This window comes from Leucopleurus acutus (assembly GCF_964270905.1).
Source record: "Leucopleurus acutus genome assembly, chromosome: 5".
In the NCBI taxonomy this organism is placed as follows: Eukaryota; Metazoa; Chordata; class Mammalia; order Artiodactyla; family Delphinidae; genus Leucopleurus; species Leucopleurus acutus.
Genome location: NC_139147.1, coordinates 88,192,231 through 88,219,719, shown reverse-complemented (window position 1 = coordinate 88,219,719; position 27,489 = coordinate 88,192,231). Strand labels below are relative to the sequence as shown.

The following is a 27,489-nucleotide window of genomic DNA, read 5'->3' as shown; positions in this document are numbered from 1 at the left end:
ATGTGTGTATATTCTCAGCCCCTAGTACAATTCCTGGCATATAGGAGGGCTCAATAAATGATACTTAAATGAATAAACAAATAATTGAATTACTAATAAAAAGTAGGCAAATTAAGCAGATTTCTCTGTATTGTGACTTGAATATCTTCCCAAAGAACAAAAATACCTGAAAAGCCACCAGGAAAGATCAGTACCTTTTAGTGTAGATTTTTGTGACCTGACAGTAAAAGTGCAGATGGCCCTGAGCAATGCTGGCTTTCTCAGCCAATAATTCCTCATCACACTAAAGTACCCTATAACCATCTATCACCCCAGAAACGTAAGAGCAGAGCTATAGAAGAACATAAAAGGTAAAATCTGATAAGAGAGAATTGGAGTCTTAAATTTACAGAATGGAATAATGCCCAAGAGGGGGAAGGTCTAAATAAATGATTAGCACACAGGCTTTGGGAACATTCAGACCTGAGTTTGAATCCTGATTCCACTACTCACTAGCTGTGAGATTCAGGAAAATGTATTTAACTTACCGTGCATCAGTTTCTTCATCTGGAACACAGGAATAGTAACACCCAAATCATAAGATTAAATGAGATAATATATAAAATGCTTATCAAAATGTCTAGCACATAATAAACACTCACGAAATGACAGCAATTGTTTTATGATGATTAATAATAAAGGCAGGGGACTTCCCTGGTGGCGCAGTGGTTAAGAATCCGCCTGCCAATTCAGGAGACACAGGTTCGAGCCCTGGTTCTGGGAAGAGCCCACATGCCATGGAGCAACTAAGCCTGTGCACCACAACTACTGAGCCTGGCTCTAGAGCCCGCGAGCCACAACTACTGAAGCCCACGCGCCTAGAGCCCGTACTCTGCAACAAGAGAAGCCACTGCAATGAGAAGCCCATGTACCACAATGAAGAGTAGCCCCCGCTCTCTGCAACTTAGAGAAGGCCTGCGCACAGCAAGGAAGACCCAATGCAGCCAAAACTAAATACATAAATAAATAAACTTTTCTAAAAATAATAATAATAGTAAAAGGCAGAGACTATTATCATTTTTACGACCGGGAACTGGAAGTTTTGAGGCAAAGGAATGCAAGTTGGGTAATAAAGATTAAGACAAGCTTCATCCCTCCTACAATTTTTCTGAGGACTGGCCCCAGCCTCAGCACTTCCAAATGAAACCTCATAACTAAGGTCAGTTCCTGGGACATTTGAAAGCATTCCTGTCAACAGAGGAATGTAGATGGGGAGTCAAGAGATTGATTCGAGATATTATATCACATGCTCCCTAGTTTCTTTGGAGGAGAAACCTCTGAAGAAGATTCTGTTCACTCCCCACAAGTGGTAAGAAAAGGGATTCAGTCCTCATATAGAACCTCATCTAGGCAGTGTGTGAAATTCCAGAAAGCTTCTTTAAAATGGAGGCATAAGAGGCTGAGTGAGCAAGCATCTGAGTGTAAGGGCTCCAGAGAGCCACCCATAAAGGAAACAAGGGGTGCAGGGGGAGACTCAGAGGAGGAGGAAAAAGTGAACGTATACACTTAAACCAGAGGCACTAAGACCAAGGCTACATTCAAGGAGTGCCAGACACTCAATCCAATTCCTGCTTCTTGCTAGAAAAGAATGGAGGAACTGACTCTGATTAACCACACACCCTATTCAAATATATTGACATTTTTACACAAAGGATTACCAGGCCCTTACTTTAACTTGAGACTAAGGACATAAACATGAACTATCAACTCAGAAAACGAAAATGTGTATCCCTTACTTTCTATCTCCAATTTCCAGCAAACTGGAAAGAGTAAGAAGAAAATGACCTAATATGTGGCTAAATAGCATCACACTGGAAACATTTTTATTCTCCACCCCACCCCCAAAAAAAGGATGGCTATAAGTGGAACACTTCAGACCCTCAAAAACAATAATGTGTATACTCTGGAGCTCTGGTGTGTCAGGAAAGGACCACAGTGCTTAAGATGTCTACACACAAACATACACACTCACCCTTCTGAAGGAAATAGCTTATTCAAGTATTTTACCAGGCAGGGCTCATCTGCTTCCTAACTGAGTCATTATCATGTAGTGGCTCTGTTCTAGAAATTTTCAAGGGAAGAAAGTGGGGAGAAGGTAGAGGACAGAAGTTCCAGAAACTGTTTCTTCTCACAAATAAGGTATAACCTGATTTCTATTGCAATTAAGCCAGAATAGCAAACTGGTGTTCAGAGAAAAGGTGATGTTTTTCTGCCTAAAATAAAACCACTAATATACCCAGACATCAGCATAATTGACCGGAAATTAGTTAAAACAGCAGAGAGCTGAAAAAAACACAACACAGAGGGTGTCCTGCCATCATCTGGGATCATTTTTCCCCCATCGCTTACCACATGCTTAAAAGAGGTGGGAAAGCAAATTGCCAACCACAGCAGAACATGACAAGCCCCCTGCTGCTCTCTGTGTCCACGAGCTGCTCCTTCAGTCTGTTCAACCAAGTTCTGGCTGCGGCTGCCCCAGGGATATTACAAGGGCTTGACTCATTTATACGTATGTCATGTTGTCAGGGTTTTCTCCCAAACAGGTAAAATATGCCACAAATCGTGTAATAAAATATGGCACAATTTGTCACTTTTGCAACACTTCCAAATGTCAGTGTCATCTCCCTGGCAAACAAGAGAGGGAAGTGGGTTTTAAAAAATCTGGCCAAAAATGGTTCTGCTCTCTGTATTAAGAGGTTGTTCTGTGGCGGGGTCCTTTCCTGGCATGACTTACAGTACTGTTTTGGGAGTGCTCTCACCAAAGCATAAAAGGAGGAAGAGAAAAACCTCAGGAAGATTCGCTGTAGGCACTGAAGATGTCCAGTGAATAAATGTGAATTATTACTGCCTAAAACTTAATTTTACAGAGTTAGGTTAGATGCTTAGCACATGGTCAAAAATAATGAAAAGGGAGATGACCATAGTGACAGGTGATGCAAAAATGAAAGGATCGAGAAAAACGACCAGGCGGTAGCAGAGCCTCTGAGAATTCACCTGCAAAGCAAGCACTGCCTTGACAAATGGGATTTGGTGTCATCTATGCCTGTGTCCCATTGCTATGTTAAACATCTGTCCAAGTATCAGTAACCAGTAAAAAATACAGAAAAGAACATTATACATCATGATTTGACATATGTCAGATTTCTATAATATAACAGAGACATATAACATGAAGAAGATATTATACCTTCTTTTAAAAAGAACACTTGTGGAGAGGCCCTATATCACTTGGTATAGGCATTCAAATGTATTTTGGGGGGGACAGTGTGGTGTGATGAGAGAAGCACTGGACATGGAGCCAGTGGACCTACTCCTTGCCTCAGCTCTCCCTCTTTCCAGCTAAAAGACAAGCCCCCTAACCTCTCTCCATGTCTTGATTTTCTCCCTTACAAGGTGATGGTGAAAATAATACCTTTCCTCCTCACCTCAGATGGTTATTATGAAGATCAAATGAGATTATGTGCTTGAAAACATTTCATATACTTTGCACAGCTTTTTTCCCCTTTTCCCAAGGAATTCCATCCATGCCAATGGCTTTAAGACCCTCAAATATCAACTGATATTCCAAAATTTGCATATTTAGCTGTGGGCTCTTTCCTAGGTCTCAAAGCTCTATCTTTATTTGCCTCTGGATATCTCCACCTGGGGAGTCTTCAGGCATTTACAACTCAATATGTCCAGTGGAAATGGCCCTCTTTCTAAACCCACACAAACACTTTTGCTCACACGTACCTCCACCCTCCCTGCCATTCACGCTGAACCTCTTGCTTTCCTTGGTACATGATCCAACCACACTGTCACCATGTTGCACTGACCCTATGCCCTAAGCATCTGTGAGGTCAGCCCCTTCTTTTCTATCCACTCTGTCACTCTCCTAGTAGCTATAGCCTCAGAATCAGTCTTCCTACCACCAATCTCTCCACTGCCCCCAGCCCACCTTCTCTACACCAGAAGGAACTTTTACAAATAGATATCTGATCATATCCCACCCTGAGTAGAACTGTGAAATGACTTCCCGTTGCCTTTGTGATGAAGCTCAAATACCGTGACTTGACCTTCAAGTGCTTCATGAATTCATCCCACGTTCCATTTCCAGCCTCATCTTCTCCTACCCACATCCCACTCCCCAAGCCATCCTGTTCTAGCCATATTGAGCTATTTCTTCAAACACACCAAACTTTCTCAAGCCTCTGTGCCTTTGCCCCTGCTCTCTGCCTAGCCTGCCTCCTAGTGTCAGCAGAGGGATTGGTAAAAGCATGGACTCTGGAAACCAAATGCCTGGGTTCATACCCTGTCTCTGCCCTGGGCACGATACTTGTCTCATTTGGGGTTCACCCAAAAGCAGACTCTGAGACAAAGAGCCAGCAGTTTACTTGGAGGTTCAGAAAATACCAGTAGGGGAGTGGGGAAGTATACAACATGATGATTTGATGCATATATATACTGCAAAATTATTACCAACAATAGGGTTAGTTAACACCTTCGTCACCTCACATAATTACCATTTTGTATCTGTGTATGGTGAGAATATCTACAGTCTACTTTACTAGCAACTGTCAAGTATATAATACAGTATTGTTAACTATAGTCAACATGTTGGACATTAGATTCCAAGAACTTATTCGTCTTATAACTGGAAGTCTGTACCCTTTGACCAACATTTCCCCATTTCCCCCACATCCCAGTCCCTGGAAATTACCATTCTACTCTCTGTTTCTGTGAGTTCAGATATTCTAGATTTCACATATAAGTGATGTCATACAATATTTGTCTTTCTCCGACTTATAACACTGAGCATGATGCCCTCAGGGTCCATCCATGTTGTCAAAATGGCAGGATTCCTTCTTTCTCATGGCTGAATGATATTCCATTTTATATATATATATATATATATAATATATATATATATATATATATATATGAAATGGACCTAGAGTCAGGATTTATGGGCCTAGGAATTGAGGAATAGAAATGGGAGTAGCACCATTCACTATTAGCCCTAATTATCCACAAGCAAATTTTTGCTTCTCATCCCCATGACCTCCCATCCCCAGCAGACTTCTGCTCTGCTAGTCTAAAGGTCTAAGTTTTAAAAGGAGGAATGCTTGAAGTACCTGAAATACAACAATAAGACATAATATCATACATCATATCTATACATATATCTCACATCTTCTTTATCCATTCAACTGTAGCCAGACACTTAGGCTGTTTCCATATCTTGGCTATTGTGAATAATGCTGCAGTGAACATGGGAATGGAGATATCTCTTGGAGATCCTGATTTCATTTGCTTTGGATGTATACCCAGAAGAAGGATTGCTGGGTTATATGGTAGTTCTATTTTTAATTTTTTGAGGAAACTCCATAATGTTTTCCATAGTGGCTATAAGATACTCTCCTAGCTCCAAAGCATATTCCTATCATGGCATTTGCTATATTCCTTTTGACTATTTTTTATTACATTTTTATGGGTCTTTCTTTTCTATCAAGCAGTGTCTTGAAGGGAATTCTTGTCAAATTCTATGCCTAGGACTTCTCTCCACCTGTCAATGCAGGGGACACGGGTTCAAACCCTGGTCCAGGAAGATCCCACATGCCACAGAGCAACTAAGCCCATGCACCAAAACTACTGAGCCTGTGCTCTAGAGCCCGTGAGCCACAACTACTGAAGCCTGCACGCCTAGAGCCCATGCTCCACAACGAGAGAAGCCACTGCGATGAGAAGCCCGCGCACTGCAACAAAGAGTAGCCCCCACCCACTGCAACTAGAGAAAGCTCACGTGCAGCAACGAAGACCCAATGCGGCCATAAATAAATAAATAAATTTATTATTAAAAAAAATTCTATGCCTAGCACGAAGTGAGCACTCAGTGTTTGTAAAATTGAGTTGAACTAAGTTGTCTTTCATAAAACTTGTTTTCTTTTTATGCCGAAAAAGGAAAGAAAATGGGAGTTAGAGCTAGAAAAAGAAATAAGAAAAAGAAGAGAAAGGAGGTGTGTATTCAAAATGCATTAATAGTAGGGGCTCAATTACTATTTTCCGAATAAAGTAATAAGAGACTATGAAATGAGCACTGGTACGTATCAGGCATTATGTGAAGCACTTAAAATACAACAATGATTAAGACAAAGTCCCTGCCCCAAAAAAGATTACAGAGGGAACACACAGATTAATGAATAAAAGGAATAGATATCACTGAGTTAATAGCGGTAGGGAAGAGACAAGGACACCTAAGGATAGTCACCGGTTCAGGTCAATGCTCTTTAACACATTTACAAGTGCTAAACAGTCACAACCAAAACTGACCTATACTCTGAAGTTTGGGGAACTTCCCTGGTGCCTTGATAGCACATGTTTCCTACTTGGATACTAAATATTTCCAGTTCTATGAGGTCAACTCGACACATTAGAAAATACTACACGGAAACAACCGCCACTAGAGCTGTCGCGCCGAGGCCGTCCCGCCCCGGTCTCTACGCCCGGCCCGATTGGCCGCACGGCGCTGAGGCCCGCCCCCGCTTCCGCGGCCAGCCCCGGAGGGGCGGGAGGGTCCGGGCGGTGGAGTCGCTGTGTCCCGGCGCCGTGGCGTGGAGCACCCGCCGGGGCCGCGGGAATAAGCGCCCCGCGGAACTGCTACTCCCAGAGCAGCCCGGGCCCCCCATCTCCGCCCCGCCGCGCTCTCAGGCGCCGAGCACTACAACTCCCGGCATGCCGTGAACTTGACGGCCGCGCCTCCAGGGTGGAGTCCGGCCCTCCCGGCCGCCCCCCTCTCCCGCCCCGTCCCCGCCGCTCTCCCGGCCGCGCGCGGAGCGGGGACGCGAGCCATGGAGGAGACACCGACCCCGCTACTGGGCAGCCGCAAGCCGCACCTGGAGAAGCTGACCTTGGGGGTCACCCACATCCTAGAATCATCCCAAGGTGTGACAGAGGTGACCATCATAGAAAAGGCGCCTGCTGAATGTCACATGATTTCTTCATGGGAACAAAAAAATAACTGTGCTGCCTGAGGATCTGAAGAACTTTTACCTGATGACCAACGGCTTCCACATGACATGGAATGTGAAGCTGGATGAACACACCGTTCCACTGGGCAGCATGGCAATTAACAGCATCTCAAAACTGACTCAACTCAACCAGTCTTCCATGTGCTCTTTTCCTAACGCACCAACTCTTGCAGACCTGGAGGATGATACACAAGAAGCTAGTGAGAACCAGCCAGAGAAGCCTCACTTTGATTCTCGCAGTGCGATGTTTGAGCTGGATCCTTGCAACCTGAATGGGAAGGTTTGCCTTGCCTACAAAAGAGGTAAACCAGCATTAGCACAAGACACTGAGATCTGGTTCCTGGACAGAGCGTTATACTGGCATTTTCTCACAGATAACTTTACTGCCTATTATCTCCTGCTTATCACTCACCTGGGCCTGCTCCAGTGGGAGTATGCCTTCACAGCTATGGCATTAGCCCACAGGCCAAGCAATGGTTCAACATGTGTAAACCCATCACCTACAACACAAACCTACTCACGGAAGAGACCGACTCCTTTGTGAACAAGCTAGATCCCAGCAAAGTGTTCAAGAACAAGACATTAATCCCCAAATAGAAAGGGCCTGTTCAGCCTGCAGGTGGCCAGAAAGGGCCCACGGGTCCTCCTTCCACCTCTAAATCCTCCTCTGGCTCTGGAAACCATGTCCGAAAATGAGCGCCCAGCTCCCCGCCAGCCCCACAGCGATGATTTCCAAGCACAGATGCCCCAGGCGTGGCCCAAGCCTCAGATTCTGTGTATGGAACCATAGTCCTCTCTCTATCCGAGTGACAAAATCCTAGGCCTTTTACTTCCATTGGCTTGAGCCAGGAGTTGGAAGGGCATACTCAGCGCTCCCCAAGAATCCTTCTCTCATACCCCTTACAGCAGGTTGTGCCACCTACTAATTCTGGAAGCTGTGGAGAATGTAAGGTGTTGTGTAAGTGACTAAGTAGATCTATCAAGAGCTTTCTTTTCTTTCTACTCCAACCCCCTACCCCTCAGCAGTAATTAGAGAAGTCCCCCATAGAAACCACTGGTTTTGACCTATGAGGCATTAGAACTATGCTGCTCAACTGGTAGCAATTTTTTTTTACATCTTTATTAGAGTATAATTGCTTTACAATGGTGTGTTAGTTTTTGCAGGTAGCCACTTTTTAAAGAGCTAAATTTAAGCCATATTAAAAATGGGAGTATTCATGTGGCTAGTGGAGTCTGTATTAGCACAGAGATGATGAAACATTTCTATCATCACAGAAAGTTCTATTGGGCAGCACTGCATTAGAATACTTTTGCATTACCCTTCCTCAGATCAGTTAATTTTTGTTAAAGAATAATGATACCTTAATTTAATGGGTTATAATGTTCCATGAAAAACCCTGAATATCCATTTTTATGTTCTTTATATCCTTCACCACAAACAGATCTTGCTTTGCTCATTTTCAGTTTCCTATAAAATTTCTTGTTTCCAGTTTTGTGATGTGATATTTGTACGTTTGCCAAAATTATCTTTCTCACTTTTTTTTTTAAGGAAGAGGTGATTCTGCTGTACCATTAAAACCAAAACAAAACAAAACCTGCCAAGCATTGCTTTGCCAGGACTCTTCATGCACAGTTTTGATGAAATCAGTCACTGTTGACAAAAGCTTCCACCTGCTCTGCCTACTCACAACTGCTCAACAATTCACAGGGTAGCAGAAAAGGATAGAGAGGAACCAAGTTGTCAAGGATAATAGCTGAGGTTTAGTCTTCCAGAAGCATTTTTCTGCCAAAAGTCATCAAAGGGAGAAACAGCAGTGCCAGATAAGAGATTCCAGCATTTGGCTCCTCCCCCAAGTCAGGGTTAGAAGGGGATTGAGAAGTTGTGTCATCTTCCACTGTGGTAGATGTCCTTCCTCTAGAGCTCATGGAGCCCCTGAATTATTTTTTAAGTCCTAGTCCAGTTCTCGATTTCACAAATGAAGCAGCAGAGGAGCCACGAAACAATGGTGCACTTCAAATCAGTGACAATCAGCTGGAATCCCCAAAGGGCTGTAGACAGAAGAGGGTTCTAATAAGGAAAGGTTTGAGACCTGCCTCAGGAGGAGCAGAGCATTCAAGAGCAGGAATGGCTACCTAATATGTAGGACCCAGTGCAAAATGAAGATGTGGGACCTTTTGTCCAAAAATCAGGTAAACACTACCATTAGAAGTACTAATATGCAGTAGCAATTCTCATATCAGACAAAATAGACTCTAAAATAAAGACTATTATAAGAGACAAAGAAGGACACTACATAATGATCAAGGGATCAATACAAGAAGATATAACAATTGTAAATATTTATGCATCCAGCATAGGAGCACCTCAATACATAAGGCAAATACTAACAGCCATAAAAGGGGAAATCGACAGTAACACAATCATAGTAGGGGACTTTAACACCCCACTTTCACAATGGACAGATCATCCAAATTGAAAATAAATAAGGAAACACAAGCTTTAAATGACACATTAAACAAGATAGAATTAATTGATATTTATAGGACATTCCATCCAAAAACAACAGAATACACTTTCTTCTCAAGTGCTCATAGAGCACTGTCAAGGACAGATCATATCTTGGGTCACAAATCAAGCCTTGGTAAATTTAAGAAAATTGAAATCATATCAAGTATCTTTTCCAAATACAACGCTATGAGACTAGACATCAATTACAGGAAAAAATCTGTAAAAAATACAAACACATGGAGGCTAAACAATACACTACTAAATAACCAAGAGATTACTGAAGAAATCAAAGAGGAAATCAAAAAATACCTAGAAACAAATGACAAAGAAAACACGATGACCCAAAACTTATGGGATGCAGCAAAGCAGTTCTAAGAGGGAAGTTCATAGCAATACAATCCTAGCTCAAGAAACAAGAAAAATCTCAAATCACCTAAGCTTACACCTAAAGCAATTAGAGAAAGAAGAACAAAAACACCCGAAAGTTAGCAGAAGGAAAGAAATCATAAAGATCAGAAATAAATGAAAAACAAATGAAGGAAATGATAGCAAAGATCAATAAACCTAAAAGCTGGCTCTTTCAGAAAAACAAAATTGATAAAGTGTTAGCCAGATGCATCAAAAAAAAACGGAGGGGCTTCCCTGGTGGCGCAGAGGTTGAAAGTCCACTTGCCGATGCAGGGGACACAGGTTTGTGCCCCTGTCCAGGAAGATCCCACATGCTGCAGAGCGGCTAGGCCCGTGAGCCATGGCCGCTGAGCCTGCACATCTGGAGCCTGTTCTCCGCAACGAGAGAGGCCACAACAGTGAGAGGCCCGTGTGCCACAAAAAAAAAAAAAAGAAAAGAAAAAAAGGGAGAAGACTCAAATCAACAGAATTAGAAATCAAAAAGGAGAAGTAATACTGACAATGCAGAAATACAAAGGATCATGAGAGATTACTACAAGCAATTATATGCCAATAAAATGGACAACTTGGAAGAAATGGACAAATTCTTAGAAAAGCACAACATTCTGAGACTGAACCAGGAAGTAATAGAAAATATAAACAGACCAGTCACAAGCACTGAAATTGAAACTGTGATTAAAAATCTTCCAACAAACAAAAGCCCAGGACCAGATGGCTTCACAGGCGAATTCTATCAAACATTTAGAGAAGAGCTAACACCTATCCTTCTCAAACTCTTCCAAAATGTAGCAGAGGGAGTAACACTCTGAAACTCATTCTACGAGGCCACCATCACCCTGATACCAAAACCAGAGATGTCACAAAGGAAGAAGACTACAGGCCAATATCACTGATGAACATAGATGCAAAAATCCTCAGTAAAACACTAGCAAAGAGAATTCAACAGCACATTAAAAGCATCATACATCATGATCAAGTGGGATTTATCCCAGGAATGCAAGGATACTTCAATATACTCAAATCAATGTGATAAACCATATTAACAAATTGAAGGAGAAAAACCATATGATCATCTCAATAGATGCAGAAAAAGCTTTCGACAAAATTCAACACCCATTTATGATAAAAACCCTCGAGAAAGTAGGCATAGAGAGAACTTACCTCAACATAATAAAGGCCATATATGACAAACCCACGGCCAACATCATTCTCAATGGTAAAAAACTGAAACCATTTCTTCTAAGATCAGGAACAAGACAAAGGTGCCCACACTCACCACTATTATTCAACATAGTTTTGGAAGTTTTAGCCACAGCAATCAAAGAAGAAAAAGAAATAAAAGGAATCCAAATTGGAAAAGAAGAAGTAAAGCTGTCACTGTTTGCAGATGACATGATGCATAGAGAATCCTAAAGATGCTACCAGAAAACTACTAGAGCTAATCAATGAATTTGGTAAAGCAGCAGGAAACAAAATAAATGCACAGAAATCTCTTGCATTCCTATACACTAATGATGAAAAATCTGAAAGAGAAATTAAGGAAACACTCCCATTTACCACTGCAACAAAAAGAATAAAATACCTAGGAATAAACCTACCTAAGGAGACAAAAGACCTGTATGCAGAAAACTATAAGATGCTGATAAAAGAAATTAAAGATAATACAAAGAGATGGAGAGATATACCATGTTTTTGGATTGGAAGAATCAACATTGTGAAAATGACTATACTACCCAAAGCAATCTACAGATTCAGTGCAATCCCTATCAAACTACCAATGGCATTTTTCACAGAACTGGAACAAAAAAATTCACAATTCGTATGGAAACACAAAAGACCCCAAGTAGCCAAAGCAATCTTGAGAATGAAAAATGGAGCTGGAGGAATTAGGCTTCCTGACTTTAGACTATACTACAAAGCTACACTAATCAAGACAGTATGGTACAGGCACAAAAACAGAAATGTAGATCAATGCAACAGGATAGAAAGCCCAGAGATAAACCCATGCACATATGGTCACCCTGTCTTTGATAAAGGAGGCAAGAATATACAGTGGAGAAAAGACAGCCTCTTCAATAAGTAGTGCTGGTGTGACTGGACAGCTACATGTAAAAGAATGAAATTAGAACACTCCCTAGCACTATACACAAAAATAAACTCAAAATGGATTAAAGACCTAAATGTAAGGCCAGACACTATAAAACTCTTAGAGGAAAACATAGGCAGAACATCTATGACATAAATCACAGCAGGATCCTTTTTGACCCACCTCCTAGAGAAATGGAAATAAAAAGAGAAATAAACAAATGGGACCTAATTAAACTTCAAAGCTTTTGCACAGCAAAGGAAACCATAAACAAGACGAAAAGACACCCCCAGAATGGGAGAAAATATTTGCAAATGAAGCAACTGACAAAGGATTAATCTTCAAAATATACAAGCAGCTCATGCAGCTCAATATCAAAAAACAAACAACCCTTGGGGCTTCCCTGATGGCGCAGTGGTTGAGAGTCCGCCTGCCGATGCGGGGGACGCGGGTTCATGCCCCAGTCTGGGAGGATCCCACATGCTGTGGAGCAGCTGGGCCCGTGAGCCATGGCTGCTGGGCCTGTGCGTTCGGAGCCTGTGCTCCGCAACAGGAGAGGCCGCAGCAGTGAGAGGCCCGCGTACCACAAAAAACAAACAAACAAACAAAACCCAATCCAAAAATGGGCAGAAGACCTAAATAGACATTTCTCCAAAGAACATATACAGATTGCCCACATACACATGATAGAATGCTCAACATCACTAATTAGAGAAATGAAAATCAAAACTACAATGAGGTATCACCTCACACCAGTCAGAATGGCCATCATCAAAAAATCTACAAACAATAAATGCTGGAGAGGGTGTGGAGAAAAGGTAACCCTCTTGCACTGTTGGTGGGAATGTAAATTGATACAGCCACTATGGAGAACAGTATGGAAGTTCGTTAAAAAACTAAAAATAGAATTACCATACAACCCAGGAATCCCACTCCTGGGCATATACCCTGAGAAAACCATAATTCAAAAAGAGTCATGTACCGCAATGTTCACTGCAGCTCTATTTACAATAGCCAGGACATGGAAGCAACCTAAGTGTCCATCGACAGATGAATGGGTAAAGAAGATGTGGCACATATATACAATGGAATATTACTCAGCCATAAAAAAGAAACAAAATTGAGTTATTTTTACTGAGGTGGATGGACTGTCATACCGAGTGAAGTAAGTCAGAAAGAGAAAAACAAATACCGTAAGCTAACACATATATATGGAATCTAAAAAAAAAAAAAAAAAAAATGGTTCTGAAGAACCTAGGAGCAGGACAGGAATAAAGACGCAGACGTAGAGAATGGGTTTGAGGACATGAGGAGGGAGAAGTGTAAGCTGGGATGAAGTGAGAGAGTGGCATGAACATATATACACTACCAACTGTAAAACAGATACCTAGTGGGAAGCAGCCGCATAGCACAGGGAGATCAGCTTTGTGTCCACCTAGAGGAGTGGGATAGGGCGGGTGGGAAGGAGATGCAGGAGGGAGGAGATATGGGGATATGTGTATATGTATAGCTGATTCACTTTGTTATACAGCAGAAACTAACACACCATTGTAAAGCAATTATACTACAGTAAAGATGTTAAAAAAAAAAAGAAAGAAAATACTATGCAGTTCAGGTCTAAAAAAGTGTTTGTTCACTTCCACTAAGTCCAATCTGGACACAGTACGCAAAAGAGAAAAACAATCTCTTGGAAAGGTATATTTTCTTAAAACTCTTCATGCACTGATATGTAACATTTGCTAAGGATTTATTTAGTGAAAGAAGCAAGGGAGAAGCCAGCATGTAGGGCTTGCTTCAAGCATTTATGATGACCTCTTCTGTGGATACCAGTCAGCCTCTTTCCCAGCCACTCCTGTCATCACCAATGGGCTCATTAACAGTGGCCATGGTGGCAAGGATGGAGTTTATACATGGGCTCCACAATATGAACTCCCACTCACAAAAGCTGATCTGGCTACAACCACCGCTGAGTGCCCAATCTGCCAGTAGCCGACTAACACTGAGTATGTGACAAGGCACCATTCCCCATCTAGTGGCAGGTTGAAAGCACTGAACTACTTCCATTGTGGAAGGGGTAGTACTTTGTTCTTACTGAAATAGACACTCTGGCTATGGATTTGGCTTCCTTACTTGCTATGCTTCTGCCAAAACTACCATCCTGGGACTTATAGAAGGTGTTACCCACTATCATGGTATTCTAACAATATTGCTTCTGATCAAGGAACTCACTTCTCAGCAAAAGAAGTGTAGCAATAAGCCCATGATCATGGAATCCACTGGTCTTACCATGTTGCCACCATCCAAAACATCTGGCTTAACAGAACAGTGGAAGGACTTTTTGGAGATTCAGTTACAGGGTGCAATACCTTGCAGAGCTAGCGCAAGGCTCTCCAGGAGCCTATATATGCTCTTATTCAGCATCCGATATATGATTATATTTCTCCCAGAGCTGGGATTCACGGGTCCAGGAATTGAGGAATGGAATTAGGTGTGGTACCACTCACTATCAGCCCTAATCAACCACTAGCAAAATTTCTGCTTCTCATCCCCATGACCTCCCATCCTCAGTAGACCTCTGTCTGCTAGTCTAAAGTCTAAGGTTCAAAGGTAGAAATGCTTTCTCCAGTAGACACAAAAATTATTTAATTAAACTGGAAGTTAAGACTGATATGCCACAACTCACTCCTTATGGTTCTAAATCCACAGCCAACGGAAGAGTTACTGTACTGGCTGGGGAGACTGATCCTAATTATCAAAGGAAAACTGAATTGCTACTACACAATAAGGAACAGTATGTCTGGAATACAGGTCTCTTAGGGTCTCTCTTAGTACTACAATTCCCTTTGACTAATTTCCATTAATCAATGGAAAACTACAACAACCCAATTAAGGCAGGAATGCTTAATGGCCCAGACCCCTCAGAAATGAAAATGCAAGTCACTTCACCAGGCAAAGAGCTACAACAAACTGAGGTTCTTGCTGAGGGCAAAGAGAATATGGAATGAGTAGTGGAATAAGGTAGCTATAAATGCCAGCTACAACCACATGACCAGTTATAAAAATGAAAACTCAGGACTTTCCTGGTGGCACAGTGGTTAAGAATCCATCTGCTAATGCAGGGGACACGGGTTCGATCCCTGGTCCAGAAAGATCCCACATGCCGTGGGGCAACTAAGCCCGCGAGCCACAACTACTGAGCCTGCGTGCCACAAATACTGAATCCCACATGCCTAGAGCCCATGCTCCGCAACAAAGAGAAGCCACCGCAATGAGAAGCCCGTGCACCAGAAAAAAGAGTAGCCCCCGCTCACTGCAACTAGAGAAAGCCCACACACAGCAATGAAGACTCAATGCAGCCAAAAAATAAATTAAATAAATAAATTTATTTTAAAAATAAAAAAAATAAAAATGAGAACTATAATAGTTATGAGTACTCCTTTATGTTGTTATGAATATGTCTGTATGTATTTTAAGGAAATATATTTGCCTTCTACCCTCTCTTATCCCTTTATCATCTAAGATGTATTACAATAGTTAACTTTATGTCACAATAGTTAAGTGACAAAATATCAAGGATAAGAGTAAATATCACCCAAGGACTTTGCATCCTCTTCTGGCAAGGGGTTAGTGTGTTTTCATGACATGCAGGGTAGTTGTGTCATGTTAGATGGAAGTATGACTTTGTTATTGTCTTTATTTGGAGATTAAATATGGCTTAAGGAGATGTGTATGGTTGCCAGGATGACAAGATGTAGACTGTCGTGGTCAGTTCTATGTGTCAACTTGGCTAGGATGTGGCTCCAGTTATTCAAACACTAATCTAGGTGTTACTGTGAAAGTATTTTGTAGATATGATTAGCATCTATTATCAGTGGACTCTTAAGTAGGGGAGATTACCCTAAATAATCTGGGTGGGCCTGATTCTATCAGCTGAATGGTTTTAAGTGCAGAACCAAGGTTTCCCTGAAGAAGAAATTCTGCCTATGCCTGAAGCTTCAGCTCATGCCGGAGAGTTCCAGCTAGACCTTACTGATAGCCTGCCCTACAGATATATGTAGATATATAGTATACATATAGATATTATATAGATATATAGATATATCTTGCTTGCACATGACTATCTTGGCAAAATTCACAAGAAACTGGTATTGCTATTTGCCTTCTAAGAGGGAACTTGGTGGCTGGAAGATAGGAGAGAGACATTTTTCACTGTACACTTTTAGTAACTTTGAATTTTGAACTACTTGAATGTATTAGCTATTCAAAAAAGTTTTTTTATTTTAAAGTTATATAAAGCTATATAATTCCTTGAGAGAGCATGGTTCTAATTCTCACTAATTTCCTCTTCCCTTTTCCTTATATTCAGGTCTTATCTATGTCCATCTAGGTATACTGGCCCAAAACACTTTCTAAACACACAACTTTCAAACTGTGACTCCTTAAAAACTATCCATACCTTGAAAGGGTCAACGGACAACATAATCTTAAAAGACTCTGAAATTGTTCAAGAGTCCATATTCGCCAAACTTTGGTGCTACAAGAAGTATGAGGTACTTTATGAAAATAAACCTCTATAGGGAGAATTTGCTAGTTGCTTCAGTGGTGTGTATAAAAATATTGTGAAGATTCACTTTGAAATAGCAAAACATCAAAGAAACAGGTGAGCACTCAATTGCAGCCCAACAGGGAGCCCCATTACACTATGTTACAGGGTAATCACTCATCTTTAGTGTTTCCTGGGATTTTGGAATGTCATTTGAAGCCATATAACTTTATGGTGATGCATTGATCATGATGAATTTCTGCAGTGTTAAATGGCAGATGTTGTTATAAAAAAAAATACACCATTTCCGTATCAGACATAATCTCCAATTCGGATCCTTACTATTAAAGGTGAAAATATGGGGAACTAACCCTCCATCAATAAAATGGCAGGGAATAGAAAGCCAACACACAAATGATACAGAGGGAAACTAAAAAACAGCCCCATCACTAGCATGACACTAGAGGTCAGACTGTGAGTTTATCCACTGATGTGTCACTTTGTCACTGATTTTACTGTAAGAAAAATGCTATATTTGTGGATTACAAGGTAGGAAATAAGGAATTGAATAAATTAGCTACTTGTGCTTCCAGAAGAAAATGAATTAAAATAACAACTGGATTAATAAGCAGGTAAAAGTTGTTTAAAGACAAAGATTACTGGGAGCTCAGTTGTATTAAACCTCTTAAGAGAGTACACAGTCCATGGAAAATCATGACAACTGTAGCCAGCTATCAGGCACTGTACAGTTATCTGGGTTTGCTAGCACTATGGCAATCAAACATAAACTCCGAAAAAAAAACACAAAATCAGTATGTTTTCGACTCATAGCCTGACAGAAAATAGGTAAGACTTTCCTAAGCAAAACACAAAACCAACAAGCCATAGAGGAACATACTGACAGATTAAACTACATCAAAATATTGACAGATTCAAAAACATCCATAGAAGTTCACAAGCGAGTGAAAGATATAGATAAAATATTTATAATTCATATAATAGGCAAATTATATATCTAGTAAATAAAGTGCTCCTAAAAACCAAGAAAAAAAAAAGAGGGCAACAGATAATGAACAAAGGATAGGCATGGGCAATTCATAGAAATAGAAATAAGAATGGCCAATAAGTGTTTGGAAAAATGTTTAATCACATTAATAATCAAGAAAAAGTAAACTAAATCAACAATAATATATTGCTGTATGTTCAGCCTATAAAATCAGCTTCATCAGCCTGTAAAATATCAAAACTGTATGATTCCCAGTGTTATTACTGTGTAAAAATGAGAACTCTGTGTGAGTGCAAATTAGTATAGCCCTTATGGAGAACAATTTAGGAGTATTATCAAATTTTAAAATGTGAATTCCATTTGACTTAGCAATTCCACCTCTAAGGATATCTCTTAGAGCTATAATTATATTTAGATATATGATTGAGGAGTGTGCACTGCATTAATGCTGTTCACAGTAAAAAAAAAAAATGGAAAATAAAGGTCCATTAGAAAGGAAAGTGGTTAAATATGTACATGCATACCTTGAACATCTATTCAGTGGTTAAAAAAATTGAAATAGACCCATATGTACAAATGTGGAAAGATCTGTAAGACATAGTATATGAAAAGCAAGCCAAATTTATGATACATATGAAATGGATATATTCCATATATGTACATTATGTAAATCTATAAATGCATGGGGGAAATCTGAAATTATAAACACCAAACAGTTAACAGTGGTTTCTTCTGGGGAGGAGAGCTGGATACAGGACAAAAAGTGAAAGCAGGCTTTGACTTTTTATTCTTTATTCGTCTATGTTACCTAAATCTTAATTTTTATAACATGGTGTAGTGGGCTAAATGGTACCCTCAAAAATATGTGTCCTATGATACTTAGTCTTATGTGTTAACTTAGCTAGACTATAGTACTCAGTTATTTAATCAAACACAAATCTAGTTGTTTCTGTGAAGGTATTTTGTATATGTGGTTAACATCTTGATTGTTGGCTTTAACGGAGATTACCCTTGATGCAGTGGGTGAGCCTCATCCAATCAGTTAAGGCCTTAAGAGTAACCCGCTGTGGTTTCCCAGAGAAGAGATTCTGCCCCAAGACTGTAACATCAATTTCTGCCTGAGTTTTGAGCCAGCCCACCTGACCTACAGATTTCAGACTTGCAGACTCTCAAACGAGCCAGTTCCTTAAGAGAGAGAGAGAGAGAGAGAGAGAGAGAGAGAGAGAGACCTCCTCTTCATTGTTTTCTGGAGAACCCTGATTAATACATATTCTAACGTCTGGAACCTGTAAATATTACCTTGTTTGGAAAAGGTTTTTTGCAGATGTGACTAAGTTAAGGATCTTGAGATGAGAAGATCATCCTGAATAATCCAGGTGGGCCCTAAATGTCATCACAAGTATCCTTATAAGAGAGAGGCAGAGGGGGTTTGACACAGAGAAGCAGATGTGAGACAGAGGAAGAGATCAGAGTGGTGTGACAAATCATGGACTGCCAGCTGCCACTAGAAGCTGGAAGAGACAAAAAACAGATTCTCCCCTCCCTGAAGAGTCCAGTGGGTGTATGGCCTTGCCAACACTTTGATTTTGTCCCAGTGATACTGATTTTGAACTTCTGGGCTTCAGAACTGTGAGGTTCTGTTGTTTAAGCCATCAAGTTTTTGGTAATTTGTTATAGTGGCCAAGGACACTAATATGCATGGACATATTCATATAGTACTTGTATAAAAAATATAAAAATAAAAGACTTCTTTTAGGACTAGAGAAGTAACCATGGTGTCACAGAAAGAATGGGATCTTTGGATTCAGACAGACTTGAACTCTTAATTCATGCTCATCACTAGCTACATGACTTCAAAAAAAAATCACTTAAATTCTGAGTTTCAGTTTCCTCATCCATGAAATGGGGTAATAATACCTACTGTGGTAGGCAAAGCAATGGCCCCCAAGACATGCATTTCTCAAACCTGAAACCTGTGAATATGCTATGATACATGGCAATGGGGATTTTGCAAATGTGATTAAGTTAAAGATTATGAAATGGAAAGATGATCCTAGATTTTCCTGGTGGGCCCAGTGTAATCACAGTGTTCCTTAAAAGAGGGAGGTAGAAGGGTAAGTGTCAGAGAATATACAACAATGGAAAAAGGTCAGAGAGAGGCTGAGATTTGAAGATGCTATGTTACTGGCTTTAAAAATAGAGGGACAGGCCCCCAGCCAAGGAAGACAGGCAGCCTCTAGAAGCTGGAAAAGGCAAGGAAGTAGATTCTACCCTAGAGTCTCCAGAAGAAATGTAGTCCTGCTGATACCTTGGTTTTTAGCCTGGTGAAACCCATTTCAGACTTCTGACCTCCAAAGCTGTAAGCTATTCCTGTTGTTTTAAGCTGCTAAATGTGTGGTAATTTGTTACAGGAAATATAGGAAACTAATACACCTACCTATCAGAGTCATGAGGATTAAAAGGATTCTTTTAATTATGGCAATATTTATTATTAGAAGAGGCTATTTTTTGAAAATGATTCTGGGAAGTAACTTATCTATACATAAACCATCTCTATAAGCCAAAAATACTTTTATTCAACTGTTCAGATTTTCAAAAAGTCAAAAGTACAGAGTTCATTTTTGTGTATTCAGCTCTCCATATGTAGAGTAGATTTGCTTTCCACGTATCTCCAGAGGGTTAGATATCATTAAAAAAATATTTAATTTCCTGGCTTCCTGACCTTGAAGTCCATATTCAAGAAAGGCCTTTGGCCAAGAAAATTGAATGACTTCTGTGCATTTTTTTAGTTTTTATCAAAAGGAGACAGACCCAAAGCTTATTTCTTTTTCTGAAGGTTTGCCAAGTTTTCTTTGAATGTAAAAATTATCTTCAGTTTGTTCAAGAAGCCAATCTCTCTCAAACTCCATGCAAGTGAGTGTAAATTCTAGAAAGATGCAGTAAAATATCCATCTGATCTCTACCCATACCTAACGTTCCATTCCCTAGTCTCTTTGGCCATCAGCACATTTCAAGCATCACATGGCTCGTTTTGCACCTCTACCTGACAGTCAGTTATCATCTGAGTTCTGACTTGCCCTCCAGGATCCCTCTTCTCTAGACCCTCTCCCATACTTTATTGCCAGTCCCAACTCTGGATAAATTCCCCCACCTTCCTTCTCTGTACCTTCTCTGTGCCCAGGAGCTTTGCCAGTGTTAGTCTCTGTATGGTCAGGCCATTCAAGATGGCTGTTCTCTCACTCTCTGTCCATCCCCTGCTTGACCAGTCCCTGCTTCACTCACATAACTATCCAATCCTCTTAATTATAGGGCTTAATTAGTCCCTGGTAGCTGAGGAGCCCACTTGACATCAATTCCCGCTATAAAGGTAGCCTCCTTCTCCCTCAAATAGCAAAGACTGCTGAAGCGTCTGGCGCACACAGTGGGGTGTCACTCCAGGACCCTGTGTAAGTCCCCCCTGTCCAATAAATGACTGATGTCTCTGTCACTGTCTTCAGCCTCTTTTTTTAGTCTCAAGACTGGGCAACTACAAGGCTTGCAGGCCTGAGTGGTACAGCGCAACAGTCTCCTAACTGGCCATTTAGATGCATGGTCCACCATAAAACCACCCTGTCATCAGCCTGGCCTGTGGGACTCAGCTATTTATCTTGTTATGTGCTCATCTTTCATTAGTCTTCCACAGCATGTGCCATGGCAACTATTCCAAATCTTTTTTCCTCTACTAAGCCATCAAATATTCACCATTCCATTCTCTTAGCAAATAGATTTACCTCTGAGTTTCACTCTGCAGATTACAGTAATCTAACAAACTCTTTAACTTCCTTCTACTCTGCCTGAAAAGGCATGCTTCACCAAGGCCCTCTTCCTTTCATCATTTTGTCTTCACTCACCTCTCACATCTCCACAAATCACCCTTTATTCCAGCACCAATATTTTCCTTTACAGTTACTATTTTACTTGGTTAATAAATATTCTCAAGTTTTTCCTGTTCTTCAATCACCTTTCCCTTCTCCTTTCTCAAAAATATCTAAACTTACTGTTTCTACTTTTTTTTTTTTTTTTTTTTTTTTTTTTTGCGGTACGTGGGCCTCTCACTGTTGTGGCCTCTCCTGTTGCGGAGCACAGGCTCCAGACGCACAGGCTCAGCGGCATGGCTCACGGGCCCAGCCGCTCCGCAGCATGTGGGATCTTCCTGGACCAGGGCATGAACCCGCGTCCCCTGCATCAGCAGGCGGACTCTCAACCACTGCGCCACCAGGGAAGCCCTGTTTCTACTTATTTTTAACAGCTAATATTTGTGAATGTTTCTTGAGGGCCCAGTACTATGCTAAGCATTAATAAACATTTTCATATTTATTCCTCCTGAGGTAGGTACTGCTTTCTAGTTCATCTATACAAACAAGGAAACTGTCTTGGAAAGTTTAAGTAACTCAACAGAAACACAGAGCTAGTAAATACAGAATGTGGATTTGAACCCGGACTAGCTAACTGCAAATGCTTGTGCTTAACCACCCAGAGGTAACATCTCTTCCTCTGACTGCCCTTTCTCTTTTCAACCTTCTGTGGCCTGACCCTACTCTGCCAAAAACCTCTCCTTGACGTTGTTAAAGAATTCTGGATCCCAAAACCCAGTGGCTTTTTCCTGGTTCTCATCAGAGTGGCCATTTTACTCTCTCTTAACTTCAGGGATGCTGCACTCCACGTTTTCCTCCTTCTCTGATTTCTCCTACTCTGCCTCAACTTATTCCTTTCCTGCTCAGATCTGTTCTTGATTCTCTTCTTTATTGTTCATACTCTTACTTTTTGCTGGCAGCCAGTCCCAAAGAATAAAATATCAGTGTTATTTATATCACTCCTTTCAGTAATTCAACAACAGTTTATTGAGGCTTTCCCCTTTTGGTTCTGAAAATGTTATTCTGACAAATGATGGGAGCTATTCCAGGACATGGCCACAATGTGCAAAACATTACCCGGTGAAGGTAATCTAGCTAAATGCATTGTGACAGGCTTAACGGTACTGAAAAGAGGGTGTATGAAACACAGGCTCTGGGAAGGCTACTCACTTTTACACTTCCAATCAAGGAAGGCCTTCTAAAACCTCTGTCTCTATTTGTAAAGTGGAAGTAAGATCATCCGCCCACTTCAGCAGCACTGGGGAAGTCTAGAGCATGACCTATACATAGCAAATATGTAAATCATAAAAGAAACAAGTAAAGGTTCAAACAGCCAACACCAAGTATAATGCACCTATTCAGACTAATTAGCCCTTATTACTGGTAAGTTTACTTGTACAGTGTAAATTTCTATCTGGCTCTTCGAGTTTGCATTTATGTTGAAAGTGGTGGGTATTTGCTGTGCTCTCTCAGCTTAAGCAAGCCTAGTTGAAACTGTTTTTCTGGCTAATGTCTCAGATAACATCCAATGGACTGACTCCAACAAATTATATTAAGCCAAACTATAATAAAATGATGTTTATTAAGTTGGTGAGCAGCTTTATCTGCTCATTTTTTATTAAGGGGCTTAAATTCTCCTGCTCTGGTTCAGGAGAAACAAAACATCCCCTCCTGAGCCACAGACATAAACAGAACCTTCAGCCCATTATCCAACAATATTCTCAAAAGTATGCAGGGCTTTTGTTCCCTGAAGCATCCCTTGGCTGTCATTGGGATTCTCACAGCTGTGGTGCTGGTGTTGGCCACCAAAAGGAACTGAGGTGAAGGTGACAGCTATGCACATTTAATTAAGCTCTATCTGTCCCATCCTTCCCAACCTTTGGCAGTGTCCCCTTTGACATCCAAATGGAATTATTAACTTTACCTTTGTGCATTTAATAACCTTAATTTGTGCAAAAAGAATTATAGAAACCAACATGGTCACAAATTCTGTTTTTTTTCCATATGGCTGTAGGTACCATGGGTGGAGGGGTTCATAATTAGGTAATTTTCCCACACATACCCTAAACTTGGAAGTCAAAAAATTAAGGCCACTTTCTGAAAGTTAATCTAATTAAATCAACACATAATGGGAGGAGACAGAAAATCTCTGTCCCTAAAGACCTGCTCTTCTAAAAACAGTTATCTAAAATTTTTGGTAGTAAGAATGCATCTAAACAGAGAGTGCACCAAGAGAAGTCAGTGGCCAGCAGAAGAATGCTATAGGTCCAGAAGGCAAACCTGGAAGCCTGTGTTCAGTACTAGCCAGGAGACTGAAAACTGCTCAGGCAGAACATTCTGGACCTTGGAGAAATATCTGCTATCTGCTTAGGATTTGAGAAAATTTGATTCCAATATGACCCAACTGAAATGAACTCTAAGACCATTGATCTGCCTGCTTCCCAAGCAAATTTTTCATTGCTAATTTTATTTCCCAGCTACCTCAAAATAAATAATGTAAGTGCCTTGCATTGAAACATAAGATCATTCCCATTCCTACAAAAGGATGACCCTTCATGGTGTATTAAGTTTCCGTTCTGTTTTATCCGTTAGGTCTTTGCTTGTGTGGTGTTTATCCATCTATGGGGGTATTGGTGAAAGTCCAGTTTCTATAACTGGAAGACTGGGAGTCACAACCTGTGAGGCCTCCAAGGCCAGTCAGCTGCCACCTTTCCTGGCTCCCAGGCTACCTGTTTTCCTCTTTAAAACACCTGCAATGGACTCACCTGGAAGAAACAGTAATCAAGTTTGGTAGGTGGCCATTACCTAATAAATGTAACAAAAGCCATGGCTCTTATTTATACCAACAATACCTAGTTATAGAATATAATAGGAAAAATCCCTTTCCCAGTGGCAAAAAAAGATAAACATATAGCCTGTATAAAGAAAATGATAAAATTTAACCAAAGGACATAAAAGATTTTATAAGAGAGACCACATTCTTGAATGAAAAGATTATTATGAAGTCTCAGTAAATTAATCTATAGATTTAATCCAATTCCCATCAGACTCAAAAGTATTTGGAGGAACTTGACAATATAATTCTGAACTTCTACTGAAAGAATAAACTAAAAAGGATTTTCAAGATAAATTTGAAAAGAAAAATAATACAGGAAGGCTGGCCTACCATATGGTAAAAATACAGCAATTAACCAGCATAGTACCAGTGTAGAAAGAAAAAGAAGCAAAGCAATACAAACTCCAGGAGAGACGAGGGTAAGATGGCAGAAGAGTAAGACGTAGAGATCACCTTCCTCCCCACAGATACACCGGAAATACATCTACACGTGGAACAACTCCTACAGAACACCTACTGAACGCTGGCAGAAGACCTCAGACCTCCCAAAAGGCAAGAAAGTCCCCACGTACCTGGGTAGGGCAAAAGAAAAAAGAATAAACACAGACAAAAGGATAGGGACGGGACCTGCACCAGTGGGAGGGAGCTGGGAAGGAGGAACGGTTTCAACACACTAGGAAGCCCCTTCGCGGGCGGAGACTGCGGGTGGCGGAGGGGGAAAGCTTTGGAGCCACGGAGGAGAGCACAGCAACAGGGGTGCGGAGGGAAAAGCAAGGAGATTCCCGCACAGAGGATCGGTGCCGACGGGCACTCACCAGCCCGAGAGGCTTGTCTGCTCACCCGCCGGGGCGAGCAGGGCTGGGAGCTGAGGCTCAGGCTTCGGTCGGAGCGCAGGGAGAGGACTGGGGTTGGCAGCGTGAACACAGCCTGCAGTGGGTTGGTGTGCCACGGCTGGCTGGGAGGGAGTCCGGGGAAAAGTCTGGACCTGCCGAAGAGGCAAGAGACTTTTTCTTCCCTCTTTTCTTCCTGGTGCGAGAAGAGAGGGGATTAAGAGCACTGCTTAAAGGAGCTCCAGAGACAGGCGCGAGCCGCGGCTAAAAGCGCGGACCCCAGAGACGGGCATGAGACGCTAAGGCTGCTGCTGCCGCCACCAAGAAGCCTGTGTGCGAGCACAGGTCACTATCCACACCTCCCTTCCGGGGAGCCTGCCCAGCCCGCCACTGCCAGGGTCCCGGGATCCAGGGACAACTTCCCCGGGGAGAACACACGGCGCGCCTCAGGCAGATGCAACTTCCCGCCGGCCTCTGCCGCCGCAGGCTCGCCCCGGCACTCCGTGCCCCTCCCTCCCCCGCGGCCTGAGTGAGCCAGAGCCCCCGAAGCAGCTGCTCCTTTAACCCCGTCCTGTCTGAGCGAAGAACAGACGCCCTCCTGCGACCTACACGCAGAGGCGGGGCCAAATCCAAAACTGAACCCAGGTAGCTGTGCGAACAAAGAATAGAAAGGGAAATCTCTCCCAGCAGCCACAATCTCTCCCAGATTGTGGATTAAATCTCCACAATCAACTTGATGTACCCTGCACCTGTGGAATACCTGAATAGACAACGAATCATCCCAAATTGAGGAGGTGGACTTTGAAAGCAAGATTTATGAGTTTTTCCCCTTTTCCTCTTTTTGTGAGTGTGTATGACTATGCTTCTGTGTGAGATTTTGTCTGTAGAGTTTTGCTTCCACCATTGTCCTAAGGTTCTATCCGTCCGTTTTTTTCTTAAAAATTATTTTTTATTTTAATTATTTTCTTTTATCTTACTTTATTTTATTTTATTTTAACTTCTTTCTTTCCTTCCTTCCCTCCCTCCCTCCCCCTTCCCTCCCTCTCTCCTTCCTTCCTTCCTTCCTTCCTTCCTTTCTTTCTTCTTTTTCTCTCTTTTATTCTGAGCCGTGTGGATGAAAGGCTCTTGGTGCTGCAGCCAGGAGTCAGTGCTGTGCCTCTGAGGTGGGAGAGCCAACTTCAGGACACTGGTCCACAAGAGACCTCCCAGCTCCACGTAATATCAAACAGCGAAAATCTCCCAGAGATCTCCATCTCAACACCAACACCCAGCTTCACTCAGCAAGCTACAGTGCTGGACACCCTATGCCAAACAACTAGCAAGACAGGAACACAACCCCACCCATTAGCAGAGAGGCTGCCTAAGATCATAATAAGTCCACAGACACCCCAAAACACACCAACAGACGTGGACCTGCCCACCAGAAAGACAAGATCCAGCCTCATCCACCAGAACACAGGCACTAGTCCCCTCCACCAGGAAACCTACACAACCCACTGAACCAACCTTAGCCACTGTGGACAGACACCAAAAACAACGGGAACGATGAACCTGCAGCCTGCAAAAAGGAGACCCCAAACACAGTAGGATAAGCAAAATGAGAAGACAGAAAAACACACAGCAGATGAAGGAGCAAGATAAAAACCCACCAGACCTAACAAATGAAGAGGAAATAGGCAGTCTACCTGAAAAAGAATTCAGGATAATGACAGTAAAGATGATCCAAAATCTTGGAAATAGAATAGACAAAATGCAAGAAACTTTTAACAAGGACCTAGAAGAACTAAAGATGAAACAAGAAACGATGAACAACACAAAAAATGAAATTAAAAATACTCTAGATGGGATCAATAGCAGAATAACTGAGGCAGAAGTATGGATAAGTGACCTGGAAGATAAAATAGGGGAAATAACTACTGCAAAGCACAATAAAGAAAAAAGAATGAAAAGAACTGAGGACAGTCTCAGAGACCTCTGGGACAACATTAAACGCACCAACATTCGAATTATAGGGCTCCCAGAAGAAGAAGAGAAAAAGAAAGGGACTGAGAAAATATCTGAAGAGATGATAGTTGAAAACTTCCATAATATGGGAAAGGAAATAGTTAATCAAGTCCAAGAAGCACAGAGAGTCCCATACAGGATAAATCAAAGGAGAAATACGCCAAAACACATATTAATCAAATCGTCAAAAATTAAATACAAAGAAAACATATTAAAAGCAGCAAGGGGAAAACAACAAATAACACACAAGGGAATCCCCATAAGGTTAACAGCTGATCTTTCAGCAGAAACTCTGCAAGCCAGAAGGGACTGGCAGGACATATTTAAA

General features: G+C 41.5%; 1 pseudogene across 1 annotated transcript; it reads left to right on the top strand.

The window, feature by feature from the left end:
* Positions 1–6,791: 6,791 nt before the first annotated feature.
* LOC309961869 (tubulin polyglutamylase complex subunit 2-like) lies at positions 6,792–7,742 on the top strand (annotated as a pseudogene). Its single transcript has one exon. The product of its transcript is annotated as a tubulin polyglutamylase complex subunit 2-like (transcript).
* The last annotated feature ends 19,747 nt before the right edge of the window (positions 7,743–27,489 follow it).